Here is a 15495-nt window from a genome sequence, read left to right as displayed (position 1 = left end):
AGACAGGGTAGACAGCTGTTTAATTCCCTCCGTCTCCAAGACAGGTATACCAAAAGCCCACCGATACCCCTTTGGGTCCTTAAAATACCCTCTCCTGAGATAGTCTATGCCAAGGATGCACAGAGCCTCTGGGCCAGTCACAATGGGGTGTTTATGCCACTCATTCCCAGTTAGACTCACTTCAGCCTCCAATACAGTTAGCTGTTGGGATCCCCCTGTCACACCAGAGATACAGATGGGTTCATCCCCTTTATAAGTTGATGGCATTAGAGTACACTGTGCACCAGTGTTTACTAGAGCCTTGTACTCCTGTGGGTCTGATGTGCCAGGCCATTGAATCCACACTGTCCAGTAGACCCGGTTGTCCCTTTCTTCCACCTGGCTGGAGGCAGGGCTCCTCTAATTCTAGTCAGGGTATCCAGTACTCACTTCTTGTAAAATTAATTCAGAAGTCCCTTCAAGAGGATCAGAAATAAGATCAGCCCTTCTACTCTGGAAACTGGAGCGGCATTTTTCCTGGGAGAATCCCTTTTTGTGGTGGTTTTTCCTCACAACTTGCGTACCTGTGCATCTAGGACCGAGGTAGGTTTTCCATCCCACTTCCTCATGTCCTCTCCATGGTCAGACAGGTAAAACCACAGGGTACCCCATGGTGTGTACCTTCTATATTCTCTCTCTTGGGCAGAGGAACGCTCACTCCTAATAGCTGAGACATTGCACCGTATAGGTGGGTAATAGGACATTCCATCAAGTCGATCATTTTTTCGGACCATTTTTCCACAGCTGAAATGCAGGCTCGTAGGGAGGAAGAGATATTTTGTTTCGTATTGCCATAGTTGGCGAGCCATTTCATCCACCGTCGGTGCCTCTTTGTCATTCCAGGTCAGTACTGCCAATGGATTGGCATAGGATGATGGTGCGCTCTGTACAAACTTCTGCCACGTGGGTCATGTGCATTGGATTTTGTCTGGGTCTTTGGGTAATTGTGCATTTTCTGGGTCATAATAAATTATCTCTAGCACAGCTAATTCCCTCAGGTACTGGATACCTCTCTCCATGGTGGTCCATTTGCCTGGTTGACATATAACATCTTCCTTGAAGGGGTACCTTTCCTTCACACTTGACAGGAGTCGCCTCCAGTGGCTGAGGGCTTGTGTCCCTTTTCCAATTGCCTTGTCAATGCCACCTTCCCTGGCAAGCGATCCCAGCTGCTTGGCTTCCCTACCTTCTAATTCCAGGCTACTAGCCCCATTGTCCCAGCATCAGAGCAGCCAGGTGATAATGTGCTCACCTCAAGGACAGCTGAAATCTTTTCGCATATCCTGCAGCTCACTCAGGGATAGGGATCGGGTGATTACCTCTGGTTCTGCCTCTTCCTCCTGTTCCCGTGATGACCCCAGTTCATCTTCATCCTTCGCTAAGTGAACTGATTTTTTTTGTATATTTCTTCTTCTGTATGGGGGCAACTGAGACTGGCAGAGGTTGGTTCTCAGGTTCAGCTGCAGTGCCTGTCGCTGGGGTTGGAGTGGCTGTAGTGCCTGTCGCCTTGTTAGATCCAGAGACCTTCTCTTCCCCTTGTGGGTAATGAATGGCATTGAACAGGGCTTGATAGGCATGGGCCAGGCCCCAGCTCGTTGCAGTGATTTGTGTCTCCCTGGAATTGTCAGGGTGATGACAGCATACTTTTTCCAAATGTTCTACTAGTTTTTCAGGATTCTGCACTTGTTCAGAGGTGAAGTTCCAAAGCACTGGAGGTGCCTACCTCCCTAAGCATTTGCCCATACTACCCCACACACCCTGCCACTCATAATTATCCAGCCTTGGGGCAGATTTCTGGGTGATCTTCTTAAATAGTTGTTTAACTTTTAAACAAGACCTGAACCACATTCAGGAACATGCTAGTTCCTAGCAATAGGACCATGCTGGTTTCAACATCCCAAGGGTATTCAAATTTTTCAAAATTCTCAAATGCCATTGTAACTAGACTGGAGGAGAAGGGAAAGGGGAAGAAAGGTGTCTCCCCCATAGATTGGCTCTCTGAGGAGGAAAGGTAAATGGTGTAATTATTAAAGGTTTTCCACAGATGGCTCCCCAAGTATAGAGGTGATGACAATGCTGAGTGCAAACACCGGATTAGTCCCACGACCGATAATTTTATCATACTATAAGCCAGTATTACACAATACATCGAAGCAAAAACCTTAATCCACCTCCCACGGATGATAAGCAGCAGCACAGGGACTACATGCAGCAAGTGAGGTGATACATAACAGAACTCTAAAAACGAGCGCCACAACTCTAAGAGCTCATAAATCGACATTGTGACCAGTGACTATTAGACCAATATAATGAATGCTTGTAACAAATTTAACACGCTCTGGTCAGATCCGTCATTATCTCAACCCTTTGTGCCCCATGTTGGGTGCCAAAATGGACTGTTGTGGTTTAACCCCAGCTAGCAACTAAGCACCATGCAGCCGCTCACTCACTTCCCCCCCACCCAGTGGGATGGGGAATAGAATCGGGGGGGGGGGGGGAAGTAAAACTCATGGGTTGAGATAAGAACAGTTTAATAGGACAGAAAGGAAGAAACTAATAATGATAATAATAACAATAATAAAATGACAATAATAATAATAAAAGGATTGGAATATACAAAACAAGTGATGCACAATGCAATTGCTTACCACCTGCTGACTGATGCCCAGTTAGTTCCTGAGCAGCAATCCCCCCCAGGCCAACTCCCCCCAGTTTATATACTAGATGTGATGTCACATGGTATGGAATACCCCTTTGGCCACTTTGGGTCAGCTGCCCTGGCTGTGTCCCCTCCCAACTTCTTGTGCCCCTCCAGCCTTCTTGCTGGCTGGGCATGAGAAGCTGAAAAATCCTTGACTTTAGACTAAACATTACTTGGCAACAACTGAAAACATCAGTGTGTTATCAACATTCTTCTCATACTGAACCCAAAACATAACACTATACCAGCTACTAGAAAGAAAATTAACCCTATCCCAGCTGAAACCAGGACAGGAACACAGAAATATTTACCATTAGTAATAGAAATAGAATGAGATTCCCACAAGCAGCATTTTTCTGTGTCCTGCGATCTGATCTGCAACCTCTTTCACTTCGTACTTCTCTTTCATTTTTACTCGAAGTTGGAGAGTCATGTATACAACTGACCATACAGCCTTATGAATAGCCTCTGATTCATTTCCAGAGCCCATCCTTCGTGTAAGCTGAATGAAGATTGGGCCCCGGGGGTGGGAGGGGAATATTACTCAATTATGGAATCTGAAGTCTGTATTAGAGTTCTTGAGCACAAGGGGCGTTTATTAACTTTTGATTGACTTTGCAAATGTGATCTTTAGCTGGGGGGTGTGGGATTTTCTGGTGGAAGTCTAGAAAGCTTTGAGTTGATACACAGAAAAAGTAATGTTTGAGTATTTGTTGATATCAAGTTTTCTGTCTTGAGTGTTCTGTTTTAGAGAGCTTTTAAAAAGTCAGGTCTTCAACATCAGTTTTAGTTATATGAATTTTAACATATGGAAATACTTTTAATATATCTTTTTAATCATTGCCTTTTAAACCAGCTGTCACAGTGCAGTAAGTAAAATTTGTAATCTTGATTTCTGCATCATAAAAAGGAATTGGAGTGAGATCAAAAAGGGACTTCATTGTGATACTGCTGTTGAACAGGTCAGCCCCTGAGTGTCAATCACAAGTTTGAGATGTGTGAGCATGCAAAATGGAACTCACGACTCCTGTGGTACTGAGCAAAGGATCCATATTGGTTAGCGAATAGAAAACATTGAAGATATATATACCTCCTGAAAGAGAGTTTAAATCAATTTATTTGATAATCATATTCTCTCTTTCAGGCTTTTTCCCTGTTCTAATTAATTTTCTTTGCACTGTGATGTAGTATTCCTTCAACAAGGGGAGAAGGGAGTGCTCGCTACCCCATAAAATCTTAGAGCCAATCGAAGACTCTAATGGATAGTGATAAATGCGTGTTTGAACCTCCTGCTACTGAGGAGGATGTTAGTATCTGTGTGTGTGATATCCTGAGCAAGTGCCCTTCCTCTGTCCTGCTGAGATTTTGAGTGAAGGGATGGAGGCGGTGGCTAGTACGCAGTGCAAAGTACTCAGTTTTGTGTGTTAGGCATGTTCAAAGCATGTGTGTATGACTGGACTTTCCTACTCTGAGGATCTTGCCCAGGCTTAGGTGTAAAACAGACGTTGAGCTGCTTAGTTCTGCAAAAATAGTGGCAGTTATGGCATACACTGAAGCAAACCTGTAGGTGAACTTTCCTCGTGATAATTTAGGTGACTAATGGCTTAGAGAGTTGTAGGGACACACTGTGCACTCTAAGGTCACTATTATAAAAGATTATTTATAGTAGCAATTCCCTCTGGTTCTATCTAGCATGATGTAAAGTTTAGTCGTGTTATTTACAGAAATAGGTCATTTATTTTTACCATGGAAAATATCATTAAAATATTTTAGGAATTGAAGTAAAAATGGTATAGTTTAAAAAAACTGTTTTGTCTGTAATTCTCTAAATATCATTACACGAACAAGCCATCATAATACTGCAAGGTAAACATTCTCAGTTTTCACATCACACTGTAATCTTAGCTTGCAACCTGGAGGAAGAATAATGAAAGCTACTTATTTTATTTAGTCTACATGTTAAATAATTATATTGAATTAGTAGACTTCAGAACAGGAATCCTCTCTTTTTCTGTAAATGTTTGTGTTTATTCCTGACAAATCCTTTTTCTAGGCTCAGAGTAGACATATGATGTCATGGGATTAAGCAAATTCTTAATCACATCTTGATAAATAATTAGCCAATGAAGTCTTATAAAAAGCTCTGTAGATGGACTTCTGAGGATTCAACATAACTAGTTAAGTCCTGGCAATTTGAAGTTATTGCATGCTCAGTTACAGTGAATGTTCAGTTGTATATATGTGGCCTGTGGCAATTGCACATAACTTGATTTAATTTAACCCTGTTTCATTGCTGGCTAAGGAAGGTTGAATTAGTTTGCGTTTTTCATGGGCTAAGTGTATATGCGCAATTATTGAAAGTCAGCTGATGCACAGTAACTTGAGAGTCTGGGCTAATCAACTTGCCCAAATGTGGCTGAGACTCCATGTAACCCTATGCGAATTTTGGGAGAGAAGGATATTTGTCTGAATCAATCAAAACTGTTGAAGGTCTCCTACCTGCACCTAATTACTGATACAGGTATAAATTTGAGCAAGTGTTTTGGGAAGGACAGTAAAAATGGATGAAATATCTCATTGTAAAATACACTAATTTTGAAATCCTGTTAGAATATATCACAAAGCTTGTTATAGATATATGCAGATAACTTTTAAGTAACAACAACAAAACCTCATCTGTTTTATGATCATGAAGCTTACATGCTTATGCTATTTTGTAATGAAAACTGAAGAAAAATTAGAAGATAGATGTAGTTTAGTTTTAAAAGTGACCCTATAGAAATAGTATCAGTTATCAAAGATGCTAAATTTGCCGTACAGAACTTAGAGGTTTTATTAGTAAAATGACATTCACCTTGATAGAAAGAATTCAGTTTAGTTTCATGTGCATGGTTATGACAAATAAATATTCTGTAAACCAAGTTGCATACAGGTTCATTAGTGGAGTTGTGTGTCAAATAATGCTTTAAAATTATACTTCTGCAAATGCATTGCCTTCAGTGGGTTTACATAGGTATAATTACTTGAAACTGATATATATCAACATATTTGTTTCCTGAAATAAGTTAGAATTTCAGTTGGACTTTAAATAGGCTAGTCCCTAAATCTTAGGGTATTCAAATATAGTAAAATATTTATTCACTGAACTCAGTGATTATAAATTGGTGCACACAAGACTATTTAAGAAGCATTTTTGTTTTTCTTTAAATAATATATAATAATTTTGTAGATTAGATTTACCGTTAAGACCAACAGTAGCTTTAATGATTCTATCATAGTTACTTAGCATTTTTCTTGTGGTTGATTATGACAAAACCCAAATTATTGTTAAGCATTTTATGAATCTTTGTGAGTTAAAGATGTTTGTATTTTTTTGGGGTGGGGTGGGTTGTGGCCTGGAGTGCTAATTGCTAATATGTAGTGGTAGGCTCCCACTTGTGATTTCTTTGCAATAACTTTCTGAATTCTGAACATAGTTTAATAAATTCAATGCTCATGTAGCTTACTAACATACTCAGCAGCAGTATGTTAATGTAGATGTTAATTAGCTTCAGATAACGAGAGAATTTTTATAATCGCCTGTGTAAAAGGCTTATATATATGATTGGATAATAACCCAGATACTTTTCCACTGAAAAGGACAGAGTCATGTTTGAAAACTTGCCTTAAAACTTTTAGAAATAAGAAACACCTACTTGACAGCAAATGTCTTAGAAGATCTAGAAAAGTATGTTTGCTGTGAGTAAACATTAGGAATAATTAGCAGTGGGGGGAGCTCAAGTTGTTTGTAATATGAACCTGGAAAACACAAATGTAAATGAATATTGGATAATGTGAAATAGCAGTTTAGTACTATACAGAATACTACTGTCAGTATAAATTTGTGTCTCAGATATAAATGTTATCATGTATGCCAAAGCATGCAGAAAGTCATGTCAAATGTGTGGACTGGGAAGGCCACTTGTGGTTCTGCAAGCTTTAATTTATGGTCTCCCATGGCAAATGTTAAAGAGAGAAAAAAGGTTTATGAATTGAGATGTGTCCCTGGATCATGTCCTGTGAGTTTAATGTCAAGAGTTTAATATTTATTTTTGAGGAGGTAAACAGCCTGTTGTCACAGGAACAGATCTTTTCCTTGTTGCTACTTCTTAGCTGCTCTCCTCTCAGTTGTATGTTTTATCACAGAGGTTGGTGGCAAGTTAGATATTACACTACTGGAAAACAGGACAGGAACTCAGTAGTTTGAAAGCCTGGGTGAATAGCTAGCAAAAGATAGTGTCCCTAACCATATAGGTGCCTCAGTGTCAAATGAAAAAAAGGAAAGACAGGGAACTGAGAACTAGCTACTCCTTATTGCTACTTGAGTGTATACGTCAGTCTTGATGCAAGTTTAAGGTAGTTGAGGCCTGATCCATTTTGGCTGCTTCTGGTCTCTGTTTAAATGGCATGTGAATGAAACTAGAAGGGTACCATGCTTCATTTTTAATGCTTCTGTATTGCCAGAATATTCCTATAAAGATGTGTAGTCTCTGGGTCTCCTTTGTGCTAAAGTAATCTCCAATTTGGAAAAAAAGCAAATTGATTCTATTCCTTCTACAATAGCAAAGCTGCAGAGAACTGAGAATCTTCTCCAAAATGAGCCTGTGACTTGTGAAATAATGTTTCACACTGGAAAGATTGAGCTACCTCTCTAAAAGGTGGGTGTATATCACCTGCATCCCGGGGAAGACTGCCAAGATCAGCTTTAGTTTTCCCTCGCAGGTACTGCCCTACATATATATAGCAGTGCTGTGCTTCACATCTTTCTTTGTACATACTCATTTTCATTTGTCAGCGAATGATGGTAGGCAAACAGCTATAACTATTTTTCTCATAACAGGATGACCTGAAATACATAACATTTAGGATATTTTTAAATGTTTAACTTTTAAGTAATTAAAAGATGTAGTGGTGATAATTGCATTTCAGTGGGGGTTTTATGTTTTTTTTTTTCAACATACGTAAAACTCTGTGACACTTCAAATATAACTTATCTGCATTTTAAAATCCATCCTCATTGCATACTTCATTGCAAATTGTTGCAGTTGAACAAATTACGAAAATAAAGTGCTCGGCATGCAATTGTGTAAATTCTATTAAAACTAAAAAATTAAGCATGACTAAGTAATCTAGTCTTCAGTTTATTTATTGATTTGATTTATCTGCATGGTCAATTGTGGCTGTTCATGTATCTAGCATATGGGCCACAGTCCACCTTTGCCTTAGCAACAGCCAGGACAATAGTGCTATTTGAATTCTGTAGTAGAAAGCTTTGTATTAAAGCCTCAGAGAAATTGAGGGCTATAATTAGCCCTCTCTTCCACAGTAGTGAGTTTTAGATCCTTAAGAAAAGAAGATGGTAGTCATTTGGAGTGAAGTGCCTGGAGAATAAAGTACATAGAGGATAAGCAGAACATCTGTAGGTTGGATACAGGCAGAGATGGAAGGATTCAGTGTGGATTGTCTTGGTGTGATCCTGTGAGGACTGATCTAACTTCATGGAGCAGTTCTTGGGCCTTCTCCATATGCCCATAACATAGTCAGCTTGGCAGTTCAGTCAGTAACTTGGAACTGTGTCCCTGGCCTAAGACTTGCTTCTCTTTTATTTTAGCATATCAGTTTAGAATTTAGAGATGTATTTATAGGATGCATGTGGATTTTTATTTAATCAATAAAATGATATCTGCAACTCATACAAATAAAGAAAATTCACAAATGGGAAAATGCAATTTTTGCTGTTTCAGTCATTAATTGATGACCAACTTTCTCATATTGGAAGGTGTGACTTACTCTTATAAATCATGAAAAAATATTTGTCATATATTAATGAATAGTGAAGTAGTAGTAGTGCATTTATCCTCTCTGAGATTTTACCAGTCACTCCTTTGAAGAAGTAATTTTAAGAGTGCTTTTTTCTTTTACTATGTAGTTTTTTTGCCATATTTTTTATTTGTCAACCTCATTATCTCCTTGCTTTTGTAAGTGAGAGCTTGTATATGTGATATAATTTGAATATGCTTTTTGGAAAGACCACATTCCAACTTCAGTAACTGAAGTTGGAAACAGGTTTAACTAAACCAAAATAAGCCGCTCTTACACTGAGACTTAGATTTCTGCATTTCATTGATGTTATTTTTAATATTCTACTTGAAAAAGGATAAACAACTTTTTTTTTTTTTTAATTAGTAAAGGGTTACTCATCTCTCCCCCTTCCTACCCTCCCCCCAATTTTGAAATTGGTTGTTTAATCACTAACTCTCATAAGGCAGTGAAGAAGCCCCATCATGAAAGACCTCTGGGGGGGGGGGGGAATTCTTGTCCTGTTTTACTTTGGAGCATTGACAGAAGAGGTTGGTTGGGTGGAGTATGAATGTGGCTGTCTTTCTCTGGTTTGTGTGTTATAACAGATTAACAAATGAGAGGTTTGCAAGTGTGTGAGGTGAACAAGATGAAAGGCTTTAGTCCCTTTCTCATCTTGCAAAATATGAACAGATATATTTCAGCTTGGGTGAGTTGGGTAAGTTTGTGGGAGAAAATTTGATTTCTGAGGGTTTTCCGAGGAGGAATGTTTGTTGATTTGCAATAATTTCATTGTTTTACAGTATTGCAGTGTTTGATTAAAAATATTTATAAATTATTTAGGAATACTGACTTTCAAAGTGTGTTACTAAAATAGGTCTTGGGAAATGTTTTGGCTGATTGGAAGATGTTGACAACTTACAAATTTTAGTATAATAAAACACATAGCTCTGCATGGATCTTTTTGTTTCAATATACCTCTTATTTCCTTGGCTTTTGGGGAAGTATGGATTAGCATATATGAATATGTTGTCTTGTTTGCTTACTTGTATTTAGTTTTAGCAATAATGTGAACTAGCGTGAACCTTCTCTCTGTATGGTATGTTGTACGATTTTCAATGATATTCTACTCCAGAGCAAAATAAAAACAACGTGTGGCATCTCTGATCAAATTTCTAGAAAAGTTACATCAGTAAAAATATTTAGATTGACATTTGAAAACAACATAGTGATATTTGTGGAAGAAAATAAAATCAAAGTGTGCTAAACCTTAAATTAGAATGTAACTGTTTTGTTTTAGAAATATTTTAATGGTATAAAATGGAAACACCTTAGTTCTGTTATTTTAAAATAAAATCTGTTTAAATGGAAGCATTTTCTATGTCCACTTTGACAGTGAAACTTTCTAATTTAAAAATTTCTCATTCAGTTTAATGGACAGCTATCTGGGGGCAAGGATCCACATAAATCCTTTCTCTCTAGCCATTAATGGTGAGGGAAGTGGAATTTTCACCAATGTTTCTCCCCTGTACTTTATTTGTAGGGGCCTTATATGCTGTAATGTAATCTGAATAATGTTCTTAAACTTCTGGCTATCAAATGATTTTTCTTTTGTATATATATAAGATAGTAGCTGTTAGATCTCTTGCAGATCCTGCATGTGCTTCTTGCTTTTCCTGTTATTTTCTGGATCCTACCACAGTCCAGAGAGCCTTAGACAGCTTTGATCTCATGGATTATTTTAAATTTTGCTAAATAGGCAGGTATACTAAGAAGATACAGGAGATGGCTAGGACTTTTGGAGGAAGTTCAGTTGTCTTGGTACTAATGTGGATTTTTTTGGATGTTCCTTTAGCAAACAAAACTTCTCTGTTTACCAGATGTGAATTTAGAAAATGCAAGACACAGAGGGTTAAGATGCCTATAGTTCAGTTTGTCACCTCTCATCCATAACCCTACCTACTGTGCTTTTTTTGTCAGGTTCATATGATAGGACAGTGGTCACATGGTTGTACAGCTTCCTATCTTCAAGACTGCTACATCTAAATTTCCTTAAGCTTAAAAAAATACTACACATGCAGTGATTAAATCAAGGCCAGCTAGGGAAATTATAGTAGTCAACAAAGTATAGTTTTATAGCTGAATTTTCTAATTTCTTGTACTATAAAATTGGCAGTTTAGTTATACAAGTTTGACAGTGTAGTACTTGGAGAGCATAAAACCCATTAATATAAGCTTTTGTGGATAACGTGTGTCGTGGTTTAACCCCAGCCAGCAACTAAGCACCACACAGCCACTCACTCCCCCCCCCCCCCATGCGATGGGGGGAGAATTGAAAGGTAAAAGTGAGAAAGAAACTTGTGGGTTGAGATAAAAACAGTTTAATAATTAAGAAGAAATAATAATTTTTAAAAAATTGTGAGTAAAAAAACGAGAGGAAAATAAAACCCAAGAAAGACAAGTGATGCAAATGAAAACAATTGCTTACCACCAACCAACTGATGACCAGCCCATCCCTGAGCAGCGGCCCCCCCTGCCAGCCTAGTTTTATTACTGAGCATGATGTCATATGGTCTGGAATATCCCTTGGGTCAGTTGGGGTCAGCTGTCCCAGCTGTGTCCCCTCCTGACTTTTTGTGCACCTCCAACCTACTTGCTGGTGGGGTGGGGTGGGAAGCAGAAAAGGCCTTGACTGGGTAAGCACTGCTCAGCAATAATGAAAACATCCCTGTATTATCAACACTGTTTCCAGCACAAATCCAAAACATAGCCTCATACTAGCTACTATGAAGAAATTTAACTCTTTCCCAGCCAAAACCAGTACAGTGACAATGTGAAGTTAAGTTGGTATCTTGTTTTCAGAGTATAGGGGCTTATTAGGAGTGACCATGCTTAGTCAAGTGCACACCTTATCCTAAATTATTGAATAGTTTAGTCAGTTTGTTTACCTGAACAGTAATGCTTTTTCCACAATAGGTAGACCAGGAGTTTTGAAAGTTATTAAAATTGTATAAATCTAGTTTATTCAAAACTTTTGAATTGTAATGAGAAATAGTTGATATACAGGGCCATGATCTTCTGACTCTCTAGCACTGGAAAAGTAAGGAAAAATGCTTTTATTTAAAATTGATTAATAAAACCTCTCTATCAAGTTTTATTTACTTTTTGTGGTAAGAACCCTCCTTAACACTGCAGTTTAATTTATATTTGTGAAAAGGACAGTCTTTAAAAAGTAGTTTAAAAAAATCTGTGATAGTGTTGCTGCATGCAATCATTACATATTGACTGAAGAGTCCATTCTGGATTATATATTTCTCCCTTCCCTTGTTTTGTGTTTGAGGTGGAAAATGTAGGGTTTTATGTTTGTTTGTTTTAAATCATGTTACCAAATAGGTTGTCATATGCAAGAGTTTAACTGAGAAAAACACTCATGAAATCTGAAATCCTCCAATGATTTTCTAGTTTTACAATGTTTCTTCTCTTAAACCTCACTTTGATATTGCTCGTCCAGCCATGCCTGTAACTACAGCTTTAATTTGCCTAAACTAACATAGTTGTTAATTTAGGTACTGTTACAGGGGAGGTGTTACTGGCTAGAAATTTTCTTGATGGACTTGATAGCATTAATTCTGCTTGTGTTATATGAGTGTGTCTATATATAATACAAAAAAACCTGACAAATGCATAATTTGAACAACAATTTGAGTACCAGCCAGAAAAAAAACCCAACTGGCAGGCAGTCGAGTTGTGACTAAGAAAAAATGTCCCTTCTGATTCCTAAAAAATAGTCTTTCAGAATATTTGATTGTTTTATTATGATGTCAGTTGCCTTTCAGTCTGTTTTCTGAAACTGTGGAGGACATGTCTTGGTATGTTGGAAATTACCTTTTTTTTTTTTTTTTTTTTTTCTTCTTCCCCCCACTCTTGTGAGGATTTGTCTATCCAACTGAATGTATTAAACCGCTGAGATAGTACAAGACCAGACCTTAATATTAACAGTAATCACATAACTCTTCTCTGTACTTCGTTACCTGTGCAGTATAATTTCTTAGCTTTTCAAGTTCCTGGCTAGAAGAGCAGGTGGCTAAAACATGGTAAGATGATGTAGAAGGTGGTTGTATTATAAAAGAAAAAAACCTAAAGACTTGCAACTTTTAAAGTTTCCAGCACCTTATCAGCAGAGAGCATTTCTGCACCCTTTATCTAGTCAGGTATCATACACAGCTTGTGCCTTATGACTCTTGAAATTCGATGACTGAGATTAAATTGTAAAGAAATGCCTTTTTCCACCTACTGGTCGAGAGATCTCAATCACGTTGTGGCAGAAATCCTGACAATTGGATAGCAAATTTTTTTTTAAGTTAACCAAGAGTTAACTTAAAAAAAAACAAACAAAAACCACCAGTGAATTGCAGTACACTGTTTTTGGGAAATGGCATACATATTGATATTTTTAAAAAACACTTTCTTACAGTCTGTTGGTTAAGCTTTGCCTTAACCATATATTTTGAATTTAACTTTGAATTTGCCATTTGCTTAGTAGGTCTCACTGAATTTCTGTGTAAGGTTATACAAAGTATACTTTGATCTCCAGAACTGTCAGCGGTACTTGATCTAGGCAGTTTCAAAGATTCTCTCAGTTTCTGCAACCAAAGATGGACTTATAATGCTTGCTCATAATTTCTCAGAAGCACCAGGTGCTGGAGTATGCAGGCTGAATCTGGTAAAAGTGAGGGAAATCTTTCTTAGCTGACCTAGGCAATGAAATTGCTTTTCAGAGGTATTAAAACCACAAACAAGTATTATAAGAATTAACTGAAAAAAAAAAAATTAATGAAAAGCTTTTGGGTAAGAAGGGCGTTTTCCTTTGTGTTGTGCGTTACCTAACATGTGGAATCTATTCTTAATTGAACTCTGTTGCTAGTGGAGCTGTATCTGACTGTGAGTAGTATAACAACTGACACAGCCTATGATTAAATCATTTGCTGGACTAATGCAGTTTTGTAAAGCAGTCATAATTCTGAAACTGTGCCATATGTGCCTGGATAGGTTTGAGGTATCTTTGGTCCTACTCAAGCAAAAGCCTCCGTTTCTTCTTACTGCTCATGCCGACTGAAAGATTAGTATTGTTTTGAATATGTTATGCTACAAACAGCAATGCAGAAAATATAAGCAACTGCAGGTATCAATCTTTCATTTAATAAGTTACTTAACAGGCAGGTCCTGTTTTGCTCTGTTATGTTCGTAACATTTTTAAGTATTTGGTACAGTCTTTTTTCTTACGTGACCTACATTAAATGAATGTAAGAAGATGAGAATTATGCATTCTATAAATTTATTGTTGTAGCTCTATCCGTGCTTGTCAGTCTTGTGCTGAAGTGCTTTTGCTATTCAGAATGTGAGCCTATTTTGAGTGGCAACTGCTAGTGATGTTTAATTATATGGTAATTTTTAGTTTAGTGGTGTGGACAGGCTGCTATCTTTCAAGTTAGGGTATGATCACTCAATTTGGATTGCTCTGTCATTTGTTAAAAGTGGGATCACTTAGCTATTTAGGTGGAGTGGCAAACCTAGGAATAAATTATTTACTTAGAATAGCTTATTCTTACCTCTGACACTAGTGTGGCTTATGGCTTTGACAATTTTAGACAGAATATGAGGAAAATTCTGTTAAGAAAAAAAAAGTACAAATGTAAACAGACAACCAACCCTAAACCTTGATACATTAAATTTAGCTTTATGAATGTATTATATTAATTCTTTGGCATATTTCCCTGGCTTTTCCTGTCATTGTTATGTTTAAATTTGCAGGTTTGTTTGTTTTTTTTCTCTTTTATTATCCTGATTGAGATGGTGATGTCATTTCTTCTAAGGCTTCCCCTTACTGGCTTAGGAGAACCTTGCTTTAAGAGTTGTTTCCAATATTTTGCTGTTATTGAATGTACTTTGAATTTTTAACACCACGACATTTTCATGTGCAATGTTTTTCTCTACTATTTTTTCTTTCCTAAACTAAGAATCAGAGAAGGTTTTTTCATATTGTAATATTACAACTTTCAGATTGCATATGTTGTGTTCAGAATTATCCCTTTGTAATCGAGGGGAAGAAAAGCAACAAAACCAAACCATATCAGAAGTTATGGAATTTGAAAATGCTTGTTCTTAGTAAATTTGATCATATGTTTAATTTTGTGATGGTAATTTCCAAAAAGATGGAAAGGAGAGAGAGGTTTAAGGATGCTGTCATTGTACGAGCCATATTCCTTGTTTGCAGAATTCAAGCATAAGAATTTTTTGCTAAAAACTGGAAGGAACTACCTGCAGTTTAATGGACAAGTGTCTCCCTGTCCACCACATCTTCTATTGATCAAACATCTTTGCCTACTACCTTCTAAAACCCAGACAACTTTCTGCTCCTTGATAGGCCAGTGAACAAGTCTGTAAGACCCATAAATATTTCTGAGAAATACTGCTACTCAAACCTGGGCCTCTTCATAAAAGTACTACTTATTTTCTAGTATTTATTAGTGCTGTTATTCGTGAATCATAAATCATCTTGGGTCATTAAGCTTTTTGAAGAGGATTACCTGACAGTGTTGGAGGCATTGCCAAAGTTTTCCTGAAGTTTCACCCAGAAGCTGTTACTGCTTTGAAGGCATGTATGCATAATTTGGAGTTGGAGGTCAGGCTGTCCACTGAATAGAATTCAAGTTAGAGAAGAGCTTACCCTTAATATCTGAAATAGGAACCAGTACAAAATGAGTCATTTTCAGTGGACAGTGAGGATTAAATTTGAAGTATGCTATATATTCATGACTGCTCTCTACACAATGTTACATAATGGGTGTCCTTATTTCAGCTGGGATAGGGTTAATTTTCTTTCTAGTAGCTGGTATAGTGTTATGTTTTGGGTTCAG

General features: G+C 37.5%; 1 protein-coding gene across 5 annotated transcripts in view; it reads left to right on the top strand.

The window, feature by feature from the left end:
- The window catches only part of LOC128136275 (nipped-B-like protein), a 187172-nt gene that overhangs the window by 14087 nt on the left and 157590 nt on the right, over window positions 1-15495 (top strand). The window lies entirely within an intron of this gene.

Source organism: Harpia harpyja, chromosome W (assembly GCF_026419915.1).
Source record: "Harpia harpyja isolate bHarHar1 chromosome W, bHarHar1 primary haplotype, whole genome shotgun sequence".
NCBI lineage: Eukaryota > Metazoa > Chordata > Aves > Accipitriformes > Accipitridae > Harpia > Harpia harpyja.
This window is presented reverse-complemented; position numbering and strand designations above follow the sequence as displayed.